The sequence below is a fragment of the Mandrillus leucophaeus genome, unplaced genomic scaffold (genome assembly GCF_000951045.1).
Source record: "Mandrillus leucophaeus isolate KB7577 unplaced genomic scaffold, Mleu.le_1.0 Scaffold37, whole genome shotgun sequence".
NCBI lineage: Eukaryota > Metazoa > Chordata > Mammalia > Primates > Cercopithecidae > Mandrillus > Mandrillus leucophaeus.
Genome location: NW_012103920.1, coordinates 1,157,294 through 1,174,813, shown reverse-complemented (window position 1 = coordinate 1,174,813; position 17,520 = coordinate 1,157,294). Strand labels below are relative to the sequence as shown.

Sequence of the window (17,520 nt, the reverse complement as noted above, 5' to 3'; positions counted from 1 at the left end):
TTGACGTTTGGGGCTGGAAAATTTCTTTGTCGTTGGGGCTTTTCTGTACATTATAGGATGTTTAGTCTCTACTCACTGAATGACACAGTAATCTGCTCCCCAGTTGTGATAAGAAAAAATGTCTTTAGGCAATGCCAAATGCCCCATGAGGACAAAATCCCTGCCAGTTGATAACTACTAGCTTAAATATTAACTTCTTGAACAGGTATTCTCTGTTCTCCAGGCTTTAAGTCTCCAGGTGTATTTCTCAATCTTCATATCCTATTTGTTACCTTCATAGTACTTTTCTCACCTTGAAATTGAATATTTATCGAGTAAATATCTGTGTCATAGTCCCACTAGACTATCTTGATTATTTCATTCAGTTCTGTAATAACAGCATTTCATACAGCTCCTAGTATGCAGTGGATGCTTAAGAAACATGTATTGAAGAAATGTGTGCATGCATGAATGGATGCATGAGCCAACGAAGACTGCGACTGCTAGGCAGGCAAGTGCCTTCCCCCCAGGGTGAGAGAGATTATCTAGCAGCGCAAAAAGAGCATGGACTAAAAAGGAATGAGATAATATCCTTTGCAGGGACATGGATGAAGCCGGAAGCCATCATCCTCAGCAAACTAACACAGGAACCAAAAACCAAACACCGCATGTTCTCACACATAAATGAGAACTTAACTATGAGAACATATGGACACAGAGAAGGAAATGACACACATTGGGGCCTGTTGGGGTGGGGGTGAGGGGAGGGAAAGCCTCAGGACAAATAGCTAATGCAGGCAGGGTTTAACACCAGGGTGACATGTTGATAGGTGCAGCAAACTACCATGGCACATGTATACCTATGTAACAAACCTGTATGTTCGGCACATGTATCCCGGAACTTAAAAAAAAAAAAAGAGCATGGACTTTGGAATCAGTTAGTTGCAGCTTCTCAGCTCTTCCAGTTGCTTGGTGTGTCACCTGGGACAGATAATTAACATCTCAGAGCCTCAGATTACTAATCTGTAAAATGGGGATATTACTTTTGAGAGTTTGCTTAGCTGTGTAATCTTCCCTGCTGTCTCCCAGGCCCCATGGATTTTGGATGCTTCTTCATGTGCCCTTGGCACCTGGTGCAGGTCTCTATCAAGGGCTCACCATCACCAAGGATAGGATCACACTGCGCCCTCGGTGCCTTATGCTGAGCCAACCACATCATAGGTGCTCAGGAAATAACGTCTGTGAGGTATATAACCAGGGATCAAGTTGTATCCAAGATTTGATGACAGTCTTGTAGGTAGCTTGCTGAGACTATTCTTATAGGGGTTGGTTCCTGGAAAAATGAGCAATCCCGGGTCCCTCCTTGGCGGGCTGTGGGACTGGGGAGACTGTACCCCTCTCTGTTATTTGGGTGGGCATTCTGGCTTGTCAAAATTGAGAAGGTACGCCTGGATCGTCTTACCTCTTTTTCTGTTTTGGTGTTCTGCCCCAGGCTTTTGCAAATAATGAATTTAACAAAGATATTGTCTAACTGTCTCTTAGACCCAGGGAACTGAGTGTGGGCAGCTGTTTCTCCTTGGTCAGAGCAAGGGAACTGTCCTGTATCCAAATAGTTCTAGTGAGAGGTTCTTGTGAGAGGAATTGTCAGTGAGTTCTAGTTTGCTCATAGCAGGGAGCATCCGTTGAGGTCTTCTACTTGCTCAGAAACTATCTACAGAAGGCTAGACCCTGGGCATGCTTTTCCCTTGGACTAGCTTTTCCTAGTCCCACTAGGAGAGTAACTGACAAAGCTAGGCCTTGAATCTAGCTCTTGCCCATCTCTCTCTTTTTTTATGCTCAAAACTCACAATCCAGGGAAAAAGCATCCTTTCTCTTAGCTTGGGCAGGGTTAGGAAGTCTACTGAAGATCACATGTGGTAGGAGACGGGTAGTTCACTTTGTTGGTCTCCTGGAGCTGCTGTAAAAAAGTATAACAAACTTGTTGCCTTAAAACAACAGGCATTTATTCACTCACAGTTCTGGAGGCTGAAAAACCCAAGAGCAAGGCACTGGCATTGGGTGAGGACTTCCTTTTCTCATCATAACATGGTAGAGGGCATCATATGGCAAGAAAGCAAGAGCATGCCAGCTTAGGTCTCTCTTCCTCTTCTTATAAAGCCACCAGTCCCCTCTCAGGGGCCCCATTGATGACCTTGTCTAGTCCTAACTACCTCCCAAAGGCTCCACCTCTCAATGCTATCAACATATGAATTTGAGGATTAAGTTTACTACATAAGAAATTTGGGGAACACATTCCAACTATAGCACTTATTAGCTAAAAGTTGCTAAGAAGAAGTCTTTTTTTCTGCTAGCACAGGCTTCGACTGCTTGGCAAATGCAGAGGTCAACAGAAGGAGCCCATGTACATCAGGGAATTAGTGATCAGAGTCACCTGGACTGCAGGAGAAAAAGTCAAACCAAAAGTCTTACAGGTAGAGAAGATTTGGAAGAGGCGCACATCCCAAGTAAACTATACTTGATACACCTCTGCAGTCTACAGAGATGAAAAGACAAAATTGAAATATCTCCATTTTTCATTCTCCCAAGTTTTTATATTTATTTATTTATTTAAGTAGCGGGGATTGAAAACTAAGATAAAAAACACCAACATAACCAATGATAAGTTTAGCAGGACTGGGGAAAGTTCACAGCACTAGCCATGGACTCTGAGTTCTCCACTAGTCTGTAAGACCTTGAGGCCAAAAACTCTGTCCATCTTGGTCACCATTGTACCTGTAGCACCCAATCCAGTATGGGGGGCAGAGGGAAGCTGAGTGAACTGATTAGACTCTTTGGTTGTGGTTGACCTCTAAAGATGTTCTATCAACTCTGAGACTGTGCACAGAGAAGACTTTGTGGGCTGCTGCCCGTGGAAAGAAAGTTTCATCTTGTATTGCTACTGGGGAGCTCACACAACACTGAACATGGATGGTACTGGACTGGTAGAGCATCTTCCCCTTGTATTATGTAAAGAAGTTCTAACATAGAATGCATGACCATAGATAGAAGTTCATTATCATTTTTATTTAATAAGCAGTTGTTCCTGATAATCAAAGTGATTCAGATATCAGTTAAGGTCACCATGCTCATGAAGTCAAGAGATCATGTGCTTCAGTGAAACCCCGTCTCTGCTAAAAACACAAAAAATTAGTCAGGCATTGTGGCGGGCGCCTGTAGTCCCAGCTACTTGGGAGGCTGAGGCAGGAGAGTAGCGTGAACCCAGGAGGCAGAGCTTGCAGTGAGCTGAGATCTGGCCACTGCACTCCAGCCTGGGTGACAGAGTTAGACTCTGTGTGAAAACAAAACAAAACAAAACAAACAAAAAAGAGATCATATGCGTGAGTCCTTACATGATGACCTAAGGGAGGTCTATCCATGCCTTCCACTGCATGTTTACAAGTTCCCAAGCTTGTCTTTCTCCAAGTCACCTCTAGCTGTGATTTCTAGTGAAGATGAACTCTCATCTCTCATTCTTTACTCTGCTATCAGCCCAAACATTTCACGAGCCCTTTCTCCTTAATCACTTACCTTAACCCACCTATTGAAAAAATAAAGAAAGAAAAGCCACGCACATAGATCAGATGAAAGTAATATGCTTTCCAGAAAATTCAGGGCTCCTCTGTCATCACAGACATTGTAAATATTAGACTGCTCCATTCTTTTTTAAATCTAACTTTTTTTTTTTTTTGAGACAGAGTCTCGCTCTGTCAGCCAGGCTGGAGTGTATTGGTGTGATCTTGGCTCACTGCAACCTCCGACTCCTGGGTTCAAGTGATTTTCATGTCTCAGCCTCCTGAGTAGCTGGGATTACAGATGTGCACCAGCATGCCCAGCTAATTTTTGTGTTTTAAGTAGACACGGGGTTTCACCGTATTGCCCAGGCTGGACTCAAACTCCTGGCCTCAAGTGATCCTCCAGCCTCAGCCCCTCAAAGTGCTGGGATTACAGACATGAGCCACTGTGCCTGGCCTAATATAACTTTTTATTGAGATATAATTGACATACCATAAAATTTACTCTTTAAGGTATACATTTCAGTGGTTTTCACTGTATTTACAAGGTTATGCAACCATCACCACTTATTCCACACTTTTATCACCCTCCCAAAAACCTGATAACCATTAACAGACTGCCCTATTCTTTTATTTATTTATTTATTTATTTATTTATTTATTTATTTATTTATTTATTTTTTGAGACAGAGTCTCACTCCGTCGCCCGGGCTGGAGTACAGTGGTGCGATCTTGGCTCACTGCAACCTCTGCCTCCCAAGCGATTCTCCTGCTTCAGCCTCCAAAGTAGCTGGGACTACGGGCGTGTGCCACCACAGCTGGCTAATTTTTGCATTTTTAGCAGAGATGGAGTTTCACCATGTTGCCCAGACTGGCCTCGAACTCCTGACCTCAAGTTATCCGCCTGCCTCAGTCTCCCAAAATGCTGAGATTACAGGCATGAGCCACTGTGCCCAGCCCTGCCCTATTCTTAACATACCACTTAGCCATTTCTACCAACTTAATTTTCCAACCTCCAGAAGTGTTACTTTCTGTCCCCACTCCCACTTCATCTCTTTGGGGTGTCATTTTTTTCCTCTTTCCCCACTAGTGTCTTTAGCAGAAAAGGAAGGGTGCTGTCCAATAGAAATATTTCTTTTTTTTTTTTTTAAACCTAAGTCAACTCAAGTCACACCTTGGTTCAAAACTTTCGATGATATCTCTCATCACACTTTACAATGAAACTCACGGTCTTCCCCATGGCTGAAAGCAGAGTCTCTCAACCTCGGCTCTCTCAACATTTGCGGCCAGATGGTTCTTTGTGGTGGGGTCTGTTCTATGCATTTTGGGGTATTTAGCAGCTCCCTGGCCTCACCAGATATCAGTAGCCCATCCCCGTTTTTACAACCAAAGATGTCTCCAGACATTGTCAAATGTTCCCTGGGTGGGGGGTTGAGGGGGACTGAAAATCACTGACTTGAAGGCCACATGGACTGGCCTTGAACTACTGCTATAAGTTAGCTCCTTTTATTCTCTTCTTTGCTTATTTTCCTCTGGTTAGAATGGCCTCTCTGCTCTTCGACTGAGAATTCTGTTCCTGTCTGAGAGCCTTTGCACCTGCTCTGCACTGTACCTGGTGCACCCTTCCCTGGGATAGCTGTTCAGCTGCTACCCACTCAGAGTTGCTGTCCCCGAACATGGCATCCTGGCACCCAGTCACTATTCTGTTGCAAACATCCATTCCCACCTGACATCAATACGTTTGCTTATTGAATGTCTCCCATCACCCCCTACAAGCTAAGCTCCGTGGGATGGGGACTTGGATGGTTTTACATGTTGCCGTGTCCCCATGATGTAGAAGAGTACATGACACATGCTTAACAAAGAGCTATTGAAAGAATGAGATAATGAATAGGCAGGAACACAGGATGGAGTAAGCAGGACATATGTGAGATGATGAAGAAATCAGCCCAACTAGAATAGAAGGTAGGTCCTAAGGTTGGGAAATGTACAGAACTTCCCTGGAGTGGGCAAATGGCAGGAGTTATTAACATCCAGACAGTATACTGTATCCATTACCTATCAGGCAAGTGGGTGTCAGAGCAAGTTCGTGAGTTGGGGAGAGATGTGGTAAGAATGCAGCAGAAATGAGAAGCCTGGATTCAACTAGAAAATCATGCAATGAAAACGTGGATCCAACTAGAAAATAACACAGTGCTCTGGTGTGAGTGAGGGTGGCAAATTGGTTTCCTCTGTGGTTGGTGAGGAGTATTGGGGTGAGTAGATTCTAAGGGAGAGGTGATTTGATTGAACAGTGTCCACGGTGGCATGAGAAGGGTAAGCTTGCCCGGGGACATCTCTGTTGTAAAGAACTAGGTCAATGGTGGTAATTAGTAATGAAACAGAAGATAGAAAACTGTAAATCACAGACATCTTGGATTTTATTCAAGTTTGTCAAATTGCATCTTGTACCATTACATTTTAGAAGCAGCTGAGTGAGTTTTTGGTCATGTGTTGGCAAGAATGACATCCTGTCAGTCAGGAAGCATCTTTCCCATGAAAAAAAGGACCATTAGTAAGGCTGCCCTACTTAGATAAAACCTTAGACAATTATAAAAAGGACCCTGCGATAGTGGGGCAATTTAGTTGTATCTCTGCTTCATTTTCTCTTTTTTGTGTCATGCTAATCTTAAGTAAATTTACTTTTTATGTAGTTGCTTAACGTGTTTTTACAAGTGTTACTTTACTTGTAGCCATTCTTGTGAAATATATGGTTGGAACATTTACAAAAAAACTTCTATTAACCAAACCACAGGAAAACATAGGAGAATGAACAAAAGAAGCCAGCCACAAAGAGGACTGACACCTAATTCCATTTATTTAAAACAAAAATCAGGTAAAACAGATCTATGCTGTTATAAGTCAGGATTGTGGTAACCTATGAGGGGTGGGGACAACTGAAAGGAGATATAAGGGAGATTGCTGGTGAACTGTTGATGTTCCATTTCTTAACCTGGGTGCTGATTAAGTTTCTCTATAATGTATAACACATAGCAGATTGGTAACCTCAAAAATGCTGTTGCTTATTCACAATGATAGGTGAAATATACACCAGTCATTGATTCATGGAAGTTGACTATATTCAGAGAGAATGTGTTAGACAGGAAATATAAACAAACAAAAACAACCAACCAACCAAACAGGTGCCTTAGAATCTTATGGATGTAGGGTTCAAATTGCACCTCTGCTTTTTCACTTGGGTGAGGCTGGAAACTTTTTATATTCTTTCTGAGGCTTGGTTTCCTCCTCTGTAAAATGGGAAAAAATGTACACTTTTTTTATGGGAGCCAACTGGAAGCTCTAAATAGCCAAAGCTGGAAGAATTAGAGCAACACAATAAATAAAGTAGTAAGCTATAACCCAAAGTATAAAATCAATGTTCATGAGTCCAAACTGATATAAATAAGTAATTGAACAAATTAATAGGAGAAGAGATAAATCTTCTCCGCAGAATTCCAATTAATTTATGGAGCTATTCCACCCTAAAGAAGGAGCATGACTCCCCACTTTTTCTTTTTTTTTCTTTTCTTTCTTTCTTTCTTTTTTTTTTTTTGAGATGGTGTCTCGCTCTGTCACCAGGCTGGAGTGCAGTGGTGTGATCTCAGCTCACTGCAAGCTCCACCTCTCTGGTTCAAGTGATTCTCCTGCCTCAGCCTCCTGAGTAGCTGGAACTATAGGCGTCTGCCACCATGCCCGGCTAATTTTTGTATTTTTAGTAGAGACGGGGTTTCACCACGTTGGCCAGGATGGTCTCGATCTCCTGACGTCATGATCCACCCGCCTTGGCCTTGCAAAATGTTGGGATTACAGGCGTGAGCCACCGCGCTCACACTAACTCCCTAGTTTTTAAGTGTGGTCTGTGCACAACAGCTTTGTTTCAAAGTGTACAGCTTGGGAAGGGGAAAAAGCAACTGTGCAGTGGAGAAAACTGATGAACACTACTTCATCCAGGTCAACATCTTCCAGGTCAACATCAGCAGCGGTCTTACGTCACATGGGTGCTATGTACCCTTGATGTGATGTGATGTGATATGATGTGATGTGATGTGAAATGGCATTTTACCTCTGTGATCTTCTTCCCCCAAACCTACACTCCCAGTCTAATCAGGAGAAAAGCATCAGACAAATTCAGATAGAGAGTCATTCTACAAAATACCTGATGAGCACTCCTTCAAACCATCAACTATGTCAACTATGTCAGGTATGAGAACCTGTCATAGCCCAGAGGAGTCTAAGCAAACAGGATGACTAAATGTAACAGTGTCCTGAACAGGATCCTACAGCAGAAAAAGGACATTAGGTAAAAGTAATGCAATCTGAATAAAGCATAGAATTTAGTTAATAATAATGTATCAATATTGGGTCATTAATTGTAGAAGGTGTAACTACATCATATTAATGTAAGATTTTTGCTGTTGTTGTTAACTTTTTTTTTTTGAGACAGGGTCTTGCTCTGTCACTCAGGCTGGAGTGCAGCAGTGTGATCATGCTCACTGCAGCCTCAACCTCCTGGGCTCAGGTGATTCTCCCACCTCAGCCTCCTGAGTAGCTGGGGCCAGGGGCGTGTGCCAGCACACTTGGCTAATTTTTAAATTATTTGTAGAGGCAGGGCCTCCGTTTGTTACCCAGGTTGGTCTCAAACTCTTGGGCTCAAGCGATTCTCCTGCCTCAGCCTCCCAAAGTTCTGGAATTACAGGTGTGAGCTACCACATCCAGCCATAAGATGTTAATAACAGGGAAACTGTACGCGAAGTATTTGGGAACTCTCAGTACTAGCTTTCTGATTTTTTTGTAAATCTAAATTTGCTCTAAAAAATAAAATCTGTTTTTTAAAAAAATGAGCACCTTACCTTAGGTTGCAAGCATAAAGCAAGATAGCATATATAAACATAAGGCTCTCAAACTTTTGTAGTCCCCTTTCATGGGCAAAAGGCGTTAGGGCCTGCCTACCCCACCCATTCCCACATCAGCTTTGTGTTGGTTCACCTGTGCCCTAAGGGTAATGCGAATTTTCATGGTGACCAGGTCTTAGTCGAATGCTGAATTAGTCATCTGCATAGTTCAGTTTCCTTTGTGAATACAGAATTTGAGAAACTTTTCACAAGTTTTATTCCTATTAAAAAATGAAGGTAATTTAAAAGAAAGAATCTGATTTTTAGGCACTGTGGACAGATGGCAGAGCTCAGGGAGGGTGATGAGTGGGTCCAGGGAGTGAGTACAGGGCAAGCACATGAAACTGTGAGAAGGTGATGGGTGGTGCCCGGACTGTGATACTTCTTCATTTACTCAGTTGCTCATTCTGTCTTTCAGTAAATATTTACTACAGTCACTCAGTAGGTGTGGGGTCTAGAACAGTGAACCAGACAGCCCAAGAGAGTCCATACCCTGAGGGCGATCACCTAGTTTCTTCTCTTTCCTGCCCATATTTTTTTTTCTGATGAGGGTTCCCTTGAGGAGGAACCTGGAGTTCTCTGTCAAAGTAGACTATGACTTATATTCCTAAGTCTTTCCTATTAATAACGTTCACCAATATTGTAATTATTTATCCAATGTGCATTTTCTCTCTAGACCAGGATTTCTCAGCCTTGGCACTGTTGACATTTGAGGCTGGATGTTGGCTGGCAGATGTTGAGAAGCATCCCTGGCCTCAATAGTACTCTGTGTTGTGACAACCAAAAATGTTTCCAGACATTGCCAGATATTCCCCAAGGGACAAAATTGTCCGTGGTTGAAAATCACTGCCCTGCATTGGTGGCTCTCAATTCTGGCTGAACTTCGGAATCTCCTGGAGAGATCTCAGAAACTGTTGCCAGTGGGTACTGATCCCATCCAGGCCAATTAAATGAGACTCTATGGGGATGGGACCTGGGCGTTGACTTTTTTTAAGACTGTATTGGGACTCAGGCGTGAAAACCTCTTTCCTAAGCAGTACGCTTCGTGAAACCAGGGAGTATTTGTCTTTTATGGGTGGGGGTTGTTAGGACCTAACACGGTGATCTCCCTGAATGAATAAGTGAGCAAAAGAATGGAGGTGAAGACAGGTAGGAAGAAGTGTCAGAAGTTAAAAGTGGTACCGGGACAGTAAAGGAACGTGCTTTGCAAAGAGCAAACCTGGGTTTCAGGGCCGACTCTACCACATTCCCGTTGTGTAACTTTGGGCGAGTATTTAATTTCCCGGGCATTTCAGTTGCTCATCTTAACACAGGAATGATAAGAATATGGGAGAATTCTTCATCAAGGTTGTGTTCCAAGAAAAAAGCATTTGTTTCCATTAAAAAAATTGACATGAAAAATCTAGCTATTTCCCAAGGCCTCCTCACCCGACAACTGTTATCGTTTAAGAATGCTGAGGGCAAAGGAGGTGGGATGTCAAGCAGTTGCTCTTCCTGGATTAAGAGTCGAGCTTTATTTTGACCTCAGGGCAATCCTAAGTATGCTGGAGTTTTGTTGTATTTATCTAACATTTTATTATACCTTAATCTATTTTATGGGGAACAGGCAATGTCAACAAGAGGGTGGCAATCTGATGGATTGCCTAAGTCTTAAACGAAAGGGTGGGGAAAGTCCATTTCCCACTAGTTTCCCACAGGCTTTCAACCAGATAAACAGCTTTGATTCAGATGACCTTCGTAAGTGGGAAACTGTATGTCAGGGGTCTCCAGCTCAAAAGGCTATGGGCTTAGGGCAGGCTGCATTACTGAGGGAAGCTGGTGATGGTAGGCTCAGGGCAGGCCACGTTACTGAGGGAAGCTGGTGATGGGAATGTGTGTGTGAGCTCTTGATGAGTGAACCTTGTTCCTTGGAGTGCATACCCCATCAGAGGGGGAGCCCTGGAGGTCCTCAGCCTCAGCTGATGGGTCCCTTGTGGGAATGCTGGCTCATCTGGTTAATCAAGAGAAATCATTGCTCTGGGTTTTCAGGTACAATCTCTCGATTTTGAGTCTTTGTTCAAATTTTTACAAAATTAATTGTATGGGACAAATGAAATGCCTGTTCAGATCACATCCTTTTACTGATACCTAGTAGATCCTCGATTTGTGTTTGTCCGTTCTACTATTAGAAGTGGGCTTCCACTATGAGAAAGGGTCTTGGTGCCTCTGAAGATACCAACCCCGTTAGCATCTCCGCCTTAAGCTGCTGGTGGTTGAAGATATCACTGGCATAGGGGGTGCTCGGAGGAGCTTTAGGGGAAGGACTCAGAAAGCAGAGCTGTGATCTTTGGCTGATTCTTCACTGTGGCTAGAATAGCGGTGATGACCTTCTGAGAGGAGAACTGAACTGAAAACCCTTTTGGTTCCAGAAACTAGAAGAAGCCAGTGAAAGGAGTAGTGTAGTGTGGGTTTTTTAAAACGTTACCATTTATGGGCCGGGCACCGTGGCTCATGCCTGTAATCCCAGCACTTTGGGAGACCAAGGCGGGTGGATCACGAGGTCAGGGGTTCAAGACCAGCCTGGCCAAGATGGTGAAACCCCGTCTCTACTAAAAATACAAAAATTAGCTGGGCGTGGTGGTGGGCTCCTGTAATCCCAGCTACTCGGAAGGCTGAAGAAGATAATTGCTTGAACACGGGAGGTGGAGGTTGCAGTGAGCCTTGATCGTGCCACTGCACTCAAGCCTGGGCGACAGAGTGAGACTCTAAAAAAAAAAAAAAAAAAAAAAAAAAGTTACCATTTATTTAATAAACACCTGGAGAGTAGTGGCTTTGTGCCAGACCTTGTTCCAATTCCTTTAATATATAAAATTATTTAATTCTCCTGACAGCTCTATGAGCCAGGTCCTAGTGTCACTGCATTTTAAAGATGGGGAAACTGGGGCACAGAGAGGTTAAGTGACAACCAAAGTCACACAGCTGTTAAGTGACAGAGCTGGGATTTGAACCCAGGTCTCCCAGCTCCAGAATCCAGGTTCTCATCATTTTTCTTGGCTGCATTTTAATAAGGACAATTTTATCTACAGTAATGAAAAATTATGGTTTTGAAGACTATGTAGAAATATGTAAAACTGGTCTATATGATAGTAATTTAAAAATCAGCTGTCGAATTGTATGTGTGCTATAACTGTTAAAGAACGATATGTAGGAAAGGAGACCAGAAGAAAAAGAATATGAACATTATGAGAGTTACGCAGTATTGGTGAGATTATGGAGAAGGTCTTCTTTTATTGATCTCAGTATTGACTGTGAGGTTTTATTTCTTGTATGATGTTTTATTAATGACTAAAAACCATTTACAGGTTTGTAAATTCTTCCCCCTCTTCCTTCTCTCTAACTGTAGCTTCCAAAGGACAGTGCTTGTGTTCCAGAGCACATGCATCCCATCACTCAGTCCTGTATTTACAGGGTGGATGCATTTCATTCAAGGGGCCTGGGCTGAGGAACTCCCAAACACGCGTTATTCACAATTTGCCCAGTTTAAGACTTGAACCAACAAATGATGGGGTGTTTCCGTTCACCAGCTAATATAGTGCCCCCATGTGGCAGTAGCATAAATACACTTTGCAACTACAATATACAATTCCTAACGCTCTAAAATTCAAGGTGATTCACATTATTTCCAATTTGCACATAAACTGAGACTTTATTACTATTTTTAGAATTAACTGCTATTTCAAATTCACTCCAATCTTGTACAAATGGGTCTCTAGTACTCATTGCCTGTTCCAGGTTGATGGGTTTCCAGGCTGCTAGAGATAGAATGATCCCAAATGACATAGTTTAACACCAACCTCAGCATTTTCTCTACCCCGTTGAGCACTTACTATGAGTCAGGTGTCCTCAGCTCTAGCGACAAAGGACCCTCTCTTGGTCTGTAAGGCACTCATATTCTAGTGCCCTCTTCAATGCTTATTCATCCAACATGTGCTTTTTTATTGAACATCCACTATGGGCTAGGCCTTGTGCTTTGGAGGATTTGAATATTTTATACCCGAATTGTTTATATCCCAGTCTGTGCCTGGCTCCAAACTACCTTTGCTATGTCTTAACTGAATGACTTAATCCTTCCATGTCTCAGTTTCCTCCTCTGTAAATGGGTCATGGTAACATTACTTACTTCCCACGATGATTGAGAGGATTCAATGAGTAAATGCATGTGAACTAGCTGGAACTTGGTAAACAGGCAATCCATACTCGGTGTGCGTATTGTCAAACACCACTGTTGGGTAACTCTTATGAAACCCTTCCACCTTCTCACGAAAGCCCTGGCTTTGTCGCTGGGTTTCCGGAGTACACAATTGTTTTTCCCTCTCCTCAAGGAGCGATTCCTCAGTCACAGATTTTTTCAAGGCCCTCTGACCCCTGAATTGCCTCAAGACTTCATAGACACCAGGGGCTAGCACAGCCTGATCTCTAACATCATAAGTCAGAAATGACGCCAGGGTTAGAGCCATGATACTAATGACAGCCATTCACAACACACTGGGCCAGTGCGAAATCCTGTCTTGCTGACTTCCCATGCCAGCCTAGGAGGGGGTATTATGACCCTACATTCCACGTGAGGAAGTGGACGTTCCACATGGTTATGTGTGACTTTCCCGAGGCCCATATCGGGAAAGTCACATAGGAAAGTGGAAGAGGAGAATCAGGCAGTCTGAGTCTTAACCAAGATGTTCAGCTGACAGTCAGTAGAGGCAAACTCTACGCTTACCAATAATGTGAGTGGAAACACCTGAAAATTAAAATAAAGACACAGTATTGTTTTTTAAAAAGACTGATGTAGTAATTATTTGGAATAGGCTCTATTAGGCACTTCACAAATATTAACTGACATGGGTACCATTATTAAGCCCATTTTACAGATAAGGAAGCGGAGGCACAGAGCAATTAGAAAGGTTCTCTAGGGTTAGACAGGCAGGAATAGCAGGACTAGATTCGTACCCATGCCCCTATGCCACACTGCCTCATGGGTAAACACAAGCAGATGGTCTCCTGTGATCTCTGGCTTCATTAATTCACTGCCAAATAAAAGCAAACTCAGATTTAGTTAGGAAAGATTTTACTCAAAAGGATTATTGCAGTAGAGGGAATGTTCTAACCACATAATCTCCAAGTGTCTCAAGATGAGGCAGTAAATGTTTTGTGTTGCTAAAGAGGCATAAACAAGGCTAGAAAGAAGTGGGTGTCGGGGGCTGGGATGATCAGAGTGACACAATCAGACAGACGCTGAGGGCTGATCAGGAAGGTCTGTAAAGAGGACTTGTCTGCTGGCTCAGGCTGAGGGTGGCCCAGGACCTGGGGAAAGGAGAGAAACTACACCAAAGTTAGGTTAACAAACACTTTGTTCTGACCGACCACTGGAAACAGGCAGTTCAACGAACCGCAAAAGCAAAGAAAGGGACTTTGGAGGCTCTGGGTCTGGCCTTGTCGCAGGTACACAAGTGGCAGCATCTGTGAGTCTCATCTAAGTCATATGGGGAAGGGAGTTATTTGCAGTGAGCTGCTTCCCAGAACACAAAAGGGTGGGGACATTTGTTAACCTTTGCAGTTTTCCAGGATCACAGGGCTTGTCTAAAGTTCAACACTGTCATCACCTGTAGGCTCTTCCAAGGAACTTTCCTAAGAGAGTCAGATCCTAGGCTCATGAAGCTGCTCAAAGGCACTGCCTTCCAAAATGTGACAAATTATCCTCTGCTCAGAGGAAAAGGAGTCAAGATCACAATGTCTCCTCCTTGCTCTCATCCCTTTACCTACCGCACTGGCTTGTTACACTCAGTATAATGTTTTCAATGTTCGTACTGTAGCAAGCCTAGAAACTTCATTCCTTTCTATGGCTTAATAATATCCCACTGTTGGATATACCATATTTTTCATCCATTCATTAGTTGATGGATGTTTGGTTAGTTTCCTTTTTTCTGTTATTGTGAATAATGCTTCTATGAACATTCGTGTACAGGTTTTTGCAGAAACATATATTTTCATTTCTCTTGGGTACACACCTAGGAGCAGAATTGCTAGGTCATCTGGTAACATTACATTTAACCTTTTGAGGACTGTTTTCCAAAGCAGAGATAACTAGTTTTAGTGTCTGCAGTAAGTGAAAAAGATGGAGTTTAGGAAAGATACTGAAACTAACTTGAGAAAGAAGAGGGATTATTATGAGGATGTGGAATTTCTTAAGGCACACATGGGGAAGAGGTCACTTGAGGTTTACCAGAGACTGAAAAGTTATCATGAGCCAAGAAGATGCTCGTCTATGTCTGTGGACAACATCCGACCTCAGACTCTGCTCTTATTTGTAGCTTTGCCTCTTGTTACTCTTCAAGAGGACTTAGCCCATATCTCCATGTGCATGAAGGAAGACAGACCCCCAGACCCCCATTTGCTATTGAGTTTAATGTCCTTCTGGGTCAGACAGTATCGGACACTGCTTTGGATCTTGCAGCCACAACCCCACATTTCTGAAAGAGAAAAGCTGGTTGACTCTGGTCCAATCAGCCTCAGACAAGTGGTGGAGTTACACAGGACAATTACAACCTTATGGACGGACCCCCTGTGGGGAAGGGGAAGCTCTCAGCATCATGTGTGGAGGCATACAGTGTTGAACACATCAAAGTGTTTGTGGGATGCAAGGTCAAAGGAAGGACTGGAAAGTGCAAAGTTCATGATTCTCATGTGGATTTGGGGAGCAGATGATGGACTTCAGGTTTGGATACAGGTGACAGCTTGCATGCCTTAACGGTCAGCAGCTCTAATTGGGTGGATGACCCTTTTCCTCCTGTCTTAGGTCTCCAGACAGCAGCAGACACCCTGGTTGGGTGTTTATATGCCCTGTAGAGTCAAGGTCATGGTCTTCATCTCTGCACTGCAGAGCAGTTTTCTTCTCTGTGCAGAAGGAATATGCTGGGCATCCTGATATCACACAAGCCTCTAAGGGGAACTGGGTGCTTTAAAATCCATGCCTCCCATATATCTAGCTGTGCCAATAATAAGGCAGAAGCATAAGGTATGGTACATCATAAAATGGGAGAGGCTGTCCATGAAACTCTTGGCCTCACCCAGCAGGGTGTGTATAACCAGGCTCTAGGTACTTTTCACTTCAACCTGGTTCAAAGTTAGTTATTTTCAGGTTAATTCATATCCTTTCTTACACACCACAAGAGGATCATCCTGGGATTAGCCTGCCCAAACCTCCCTTCTCTGCTCACACAGATGAAGGAGAAGGTGGCTGGTCCAGTATGACAGTGACTGGTGAACTTGGATTTAGGATCCAATAAAGAGTCCAGGTTGACCCCTACCATCTGTGTGATCTTGGCATCTCTTGTTTTCAGTTCCCTCATCTGTAAGATAGGAAGGATAATTTCTACTGTAGACATTTTGGGAATAATTTTATAGGATAGACTTGACCACCAGTGGTATTTAGGGGATTCCAGGGAGACCCACACAGCATTGGTCTGCTGACTGGTGAACTTGCCAGTGCTCAGCTTCTGGCCTCAGCACTGTGGATCCAGAAGTTGGATTTGTCCAGCAACAGGTCCATTTCTTCAGGAACTGGGCTCACAAAATGGTTATACACACATATTATTATGCATTCGTACCAGAATTCTAATGCATTAATTTACATTAAGGCAGGTGTCTATCACATGGTCCAGACACTTGCATCTGTCTCAGTTGGTACCATCTCCTCTTCTGGCCAGCCCCAGGGAGGAAACCACTTACACTCAAGGGCTATTTACTGAGCACCGACACACATGGAGACATAAGAAGGAAGGAGATGGAGCAAACATTAAACGCAATCAGTGATGGCAACCAGAGGCATTCATCTCTTAATGGTGTCAGAAGGACAGGAGCACACACACCTTTTGTCATGACTATCATTCTCTCTCTGGCAGTGTTTGCAGATGCCAACCATGCTAGACTTTCTCTCTCTTTTCCAACCTTTTCTACACTTAGAGGGCTGGCCAATCTCCATTCTAATTAGCATAGCCTTTAAAAAAAGAAAAAAGTACTTTCTTGTAGCAAAAATGGTAAACATTACAAGATAAGGTCCCCCACCATTCTGCCTCTCTTCCTAAGGGGAACTTAGGGATCTCTCCTTCCAAATTCTTTTTTGTTTGTTTGCTTTTACATTTCCACACCTTGGTATGTGTAGAATCAACTCTCCTCCTTTTTTGCATTAAATTGGATTTTATTAATTATTATTATACCGCAAGTTATTTTATTTCACTTAACAAAGCATCTTGGAGCAATATCCGTGTCATTTTGGATAGTTCTATTCCATCTTTAAAATTGCTTTGTCGTATTCCATTTTATGTACCATAATTTATGTAACCATTCTCCTATTCATGGACATTTAATTCCTTCTTTTGCTCTTACACCGTGCTATAAAGAACATCATTTATGTACCTGCAAGTATTTCTCTAGGATGAATACTGAGACTTTTGGGGTCAAAAGATAGGTGAATTCACATTGGCTGATTTTAGTCCTGCATATGTTTATCAACAGTGTATGTGAACACCTGTCCTCTCTTTGCGGACAGTAGATTTCAGGCCCCTGTTGTTAGCTTGGAAGCAAGATCTCTTTTCTGCCCACTCACATACTGATCTTTGAGTTGATTCTCTGCATGTACTCTAATTTTCCTTATTTCCCAATTCTTGGCGGGGATGTCTGGCTACTGACAAAAGAGATCCCTGCAGGAGTCCAAGGAAGATCACATGACACAGGCAATGTGAAATACTCTCTCATTAAAAGGAGAAAGACATTAACTGTTATTTGTTTATCATGGTGTATGTAGCTCAAAGGGTGATTTAATGTTCACATTATCTTCAACTTGGGAATTTCAGACATCTACATTTTGCACTTGTGGGTATAAAACACTCTTTCCGGGGTCCCTAATACCCTCTTGGCTGGGTGGGTACACTCCTATCTCAAATTCTGAGAAGCTTAAGTCATACTCTGTGTATTACATTACTCTCAATTTTCACAGAGCAATGCAATTAGGGCTTTCTATTTGGTTT

The 17,520-nt window shown here is 42.9% G+C and overlaps 1 protein-coding gene across 1 annotated transcript in view; it reads left to right on the top strand.

Moving 5' to 3' along the window:
* The window catches only part of HSD17B2 (hydroxysteroid (17-beta) dehydrogenase 2), a 64,325-nt gene that overhangs the window by 15,845 nt on the left and 30,960 nt on the right, over positions 1 to 17,520 (top strand). The window lies entirely within an intron of this gene.